General features: G+C 38.8%; 1 pseudogene; it reads left to right on the forward strand.

The window, feature by feature from the left end:
* Positions 1-923: 923 nt before the first annotated feature.
* Positions 924-3,523, forward strand: LOC149161817 (COBRA-like protein 7; annotated as a pseudogene).
* Positions 3,524-5,037: the final 1,514 nt, after the last annotated feature.

The raw sequence follows: 5,037 nt of genomic DNA on the forward strand, positions 1-5,037 counted from the left end.
GTCACCACAATTATTTCAAGTGAATTACTACTAAATTTGAGCAATTTTAAGTGACCCAACTAAAAATGACTAACTTAAACAACTAATTTAGTCTAGGGATAAAATATACGACTAGATAATAAGTGACCCAACTAAAAGCGACTAACTTAAATGACTAATTTTGTCCAGGACTAAAATATATGGCTAGAAAATAAGTGACAAAATTAAAAATGATGAACGCTAACGACTACTATAGTCCAAGAATAAAAATATAATGAACTAACAAGTACAACAAATATATGAATTAGTCATTTATGCTAGTCATTTTTAATTGTGTCACTCTAGAAATGGAAAATTACAATTTTGATACTGATTTCACTAAATTTTATCACTACAAATGGATTCAGAGACCAGAGGGTGGTCTCTGAATCCATCTGCAGTGTTAAAATTTAGAGACAAAGTGTCTCTGAATCCATCTACAATGTTAAAATTTAGAGACCCCTCTCTAAATCCATCTCCAATGTTAAAATTTAGGTAGAAAGATTCAACGACCCCTTAAAGGGGTCTATGAATCCATCTATAATGTTAAAATTATAATAGTTTTATACATTATAGAATATAAGTTTACGATATTTACAATATACAATAATTTTATACTCTTTTTGGAGGGAAAGACCAGAAAAAAAGTTTAAAACTAATATAGAAAGGTTTTAAGCGTTAATAGAACACAAGCACTCTACAGTCTCAAAAGCTAATGCTGAAGTTGAGAAGGAAATGATGGTGTGATTGGTTTATTCTATTGCAACCATATAGTGATAGTGAGAGTAAGTTTGAGGTAAGTAACACCCACTTAATTTGTTTTGAGTCTCTTGTTGTTGGGTTGCACACTGAAATATAAAATAGAATAGATAATAGTATTGTTTTTTTTTCTTTAGGTTAGCAGGATGGGGGATGATGAGGTGCTACCATAGTTGAAGGCATTTCCATTGGGACCAAAGTATCCTCCCACGGAAGCTGAATTCGCTGACCCAATTGGGTACATTTTGAAGATAGAGAAGGAAGCTAGCAAGTACGACATTTGCAAGATAATTCCTCAAATACCCAAGGCACCCAAGAGGGTTATCATTGCAAATATGAATCATTGTTTGGGGCTGTTAGGGATTGTTGTGAGAAACAATCTTGGGGTTTGGTTTGAGCTCCAAATATGGCTAGGAGAGGGATTATTTCTCTGGGGTTTTTGTTGTATTTTTTTCTCTGTAACAACAGGTGGGTGGAGGCCCAAGTTCAGATAGCTCCATCCCCCACAGAGAATTTGTGCATTGGAATTTACCTATCGTACCAAGAAAGAAATCCAGTAAAAACCTACCCCTATGTCACGAATCCAACACAACAACCCTACACTTTTCAGTCCACTGCAACTGTGCTCAATACTGGTACCGAGGATTTGAAAGTGTGGCAGATATTCATTAGGTTTTGCCACAAGGAGGTGCTTGTCTCTGCAAGAAATGCAGTGATGGCAGATGGGTCGTCTTTTCCTGCTGAAGTGGGCAACGACACCATTTTGGCAGGTTTCCCACAGACAAATCTCAAGAATGCCATTGAAACTGTTGGGGACATAAACCAGATAGCGATCCATATTGTGATGAAAGGAACTGAATTTGGAGTTGGAGAAAAGAGTATTCCCATGCCTAACAACATCATCCTTTCTAATGAAGGATACACATGCCCCAAGCCTTCTGTTACAAAGGGCTTTATGGAGGTTTTCTACAAAAATGATCCTAAGTTGGTAATTGTTGTTAATGAAACAAAATTTCTATCTTGCCAGGAAGGAGATCTCACCATTAGTTATGATGTCACACAGGACTTTGAAAGCAACTATTGGGAACATGTAACAATTTTTAATGAGAATCCTATTGGCCATTTGGACTACTGGAAATTTTCCTGGGAATGGTAGAGGGGAGAATTTATTCAAGCCATGAAGGGTGCAGAGACATTAGAACAAAGTTAGAGCGACTAAATCAATGGAGTTATAGGCACTTTCTACCAAGACGAGGATTTCTCAAATGTGATGAGTTGTGAGAAGGTCCCAACAATTGTGGACCTTAGTCAATACATGGCTAATAATACAGTTGTTGGAAAGATAAAATATTGTTGCAGAAATGGCACTATTCTTCCACCCATCATTGATCCAAGCAAGTCTAAATCTTCTTTCCAACTTCAGGTCTACAAACTCCCTCTAGATTTGAATCGAACCACGTTATTTCCTCCTCTAAATTGGAAGATAAATGATATACTTAATCCTAATTATCAATGCAGGAAGCCAAGGAGAGTAGACCCAACTGAATTTCCAAATCCTAGTGGGACCAAAGGACTTTATCTGCCATTGCTAGCTGGTAGATAGTCTGCAACATCTCCACTAAGATTGGTAAACCTCATTGTTGTGTTTCCTTCTCTGCTTATTATAATGAGTCTGTCATCCCTTGTCAAACCTGTGCCTATGGTTTTCCATCTTCAATAAAGCCAGCTTGTAGTCCAAAGGAATCAACTATGCTCCTTCCTTCTTTGACTCTGCTTATTCCTTTCTAGAACCAGACTGCAAAAGCAATCACATGGGCTAGGATGCAACATTTTCCTATACCACAACCACTACCCTGTGGTGATTACTGTGGTGTGAGTGTTAACTGGCATGTCTATTCTAACTATTCAAAGGGATGGAGTGCAAGAATTACTCTTTTCAACTGGGGGGCCTCTGAGTTCGCAGACTGGTTTGTTGCTGTTGAGATGGATAAAGCCTTTGCTGGCTACCAAGATGTTTACTCTTTTAATGGAACTAAAGTACCGGAGTTGAACAACACCCTACTCATGCAAGGCAAAGAGGGATTGAATTACTTGAATGCAGAAACAAATGGGAGTACACCTTATGATCCAAGGATTCCTGGTAAGTAGCAGTCAGTGATTTCCTTCACAAAGAAGCTTACACCTGGTATAGACGTTGTAGCTGGTGATGGCTATCCTACCAAACTATTTTTTAATGGTGAGGAATGCTCTCTTCCTGAATTTTTCCCTTCTGGAGCAGGGCATGTAGTTTCTAGAAACTTTCCTCTACTTTTGCTAGCATCAACAATGATATAGTTGTGTTGCAGGAGAACCTCCAAATTCTCAAGGGTCCAATGCTTATAAAGATGCCAATGAGTTGAACAAAGGCACCAATATTGTGAAATTCACTACTAACTAACAACATATAGGATAGAGTCCCAAGAAAACTAGAGGCACTCTACAGATCGTGGTGCAAAAATCAGTATGGGAGAGTGGGGAGACCTATGCACTGGAACAATTTGAGGCCAAGGTGAAGTTGTTTGCAAGGTCTAGACTGAAATCCTCTAGGAACGTTGCTCCTATGGTGGTGGAAACATTGTTTTGGAGGGAAGCTGTTGATAAGCCTATTACTGTAGAGTATGCCAATGATATCCCTGGAACTACCTTTGGGGAACCCAATGAGAAATTTCTACCACCATCATCTGCGCCACAGGAGAGAAAAATATAGTACCGAAGGAAACACAGGAAAAATAGGGCTCTCAGAATTTCACTTTCTTTTTTGGAGTCACACAACTCACTTTCTTTTTTGCTTGTATACTCATTTGACATTTCAAGAATATATGAAGCTTGTACAGAATCCCCCATTCCAATTGTAACAAAATCTTCATTGCCCAGTCTACACTCTTTTCTTGTTGAGGTGGTCCTAAAAATGCTTCTATTACTGCATTAACCATGTCCTTCTCAGAAAAATCACACCCATAATTCTCAGACAATTCAGGGTCTTCGGGGAAGCTATACCTTTGATCCTGAATTTCCAACCTTGGCATGTGTTTTAATAGCTAGTTTGATTCTTGAGTTACCCTTTCCAATCCAACTTCAACAATCAGTTCCTCATCCCTTTGACCACCCAACATGATCTCTTGCAGAGGTAAACCAACATCTTTTCCTGAATATGTCTCTAAATCTCCACCTTGATGTCCAATTGTTCTACCTTTAGTTTCAGTAAAAGCGTTATATAATGTCTTGGATTTCAGAATGCATCTCTCCCCAAGAACATCAACAAATAAATGAACACTATCATCAACAAAATATTCACTAAGAACTTGAGCTTGAAGCATGTTTCTATTAGGGTCCAACCCTAACCCCCTTATTTATGTAATAGGGTCGAGTCATAGTTATAGTTAGTTAAAGAGTCAATAAAGCCCATATTAATAATTGTAAGTCGTTGACCCGCATTTAAAGAAAGGGACCAAAGTTAGTTGTAAACGGGCCATGGTATTAGATAAATGGTATTAAGAGAACCATGGTACTGACCCATGGTATTCCATGTATGAATCCTATATAAAGGATAGAGACTCCCCATTGAGGAGCATTGTGTCTTATTTTGTAATCGAGCCCTGCTCTATTGGAGGTTGCCCCATCAAAGAGGCAAGTGAACATTACTTTCATCTCTAAATAATAAAATACATGTTGTTATTTCTTATTTTTTTATGTGTTTTGGGTTGTCTTCCTGTGTATATTTTGTATTCTGGCATCTTCTCATAGGTCAAGAGCATAACAAGTGGTATCAGAGTGCTTTTCAGGGACGGTGGTATCTCCATTTTTAGCATAATTTTTTTTTGGCTACAGACGTGTTCCGGCGTCTTTAAACCATGAGATCTGTCCTTGAGCACATAAACCTGAGGATTTGGGGAGGCATGCACGCAGGAAATACAAGAGGTGGTCATGTTTGTTGGACTCCCTTGTAAACCCTATGGGTACCCCTTCGAGTAGTAGCGCATTAGACGAAATCGCGCACGGACTGTCTTCCATGTACCCTCTAGGTATATTGAAAGCCCCCTAGGCTCACCTGAAACCTCGCCGTAGATATATCATTAGTTGTCTTACTGCTATAGGACACCAAGAACAACACTCAAGGAGATTAATCACACGTACAATAGGGTAGTCGGGTAGTATGGCTAAGGGTACGGTTGATCCTCCTTAGTTAGTGCCCTGAAAGATTGGGTCGAGTACTACTGTTGG

Source organism: Pinus tabuliformis, chromosome 5_2, assembly GCF_031772625.1.
Source record: "Pinus tabuliformis cultivar Carrire ecotype Pingquan chromosome 5_2, CPIR1, whole genome shotgun sequence".
Taxonomy (NCBI): domain Eukaryota; kingdom Viridiplantae; phylum Streptophyta; class Pinopsida; order Pinales; family Pinaceae; genus Pinus; species Pinus tabuliformis.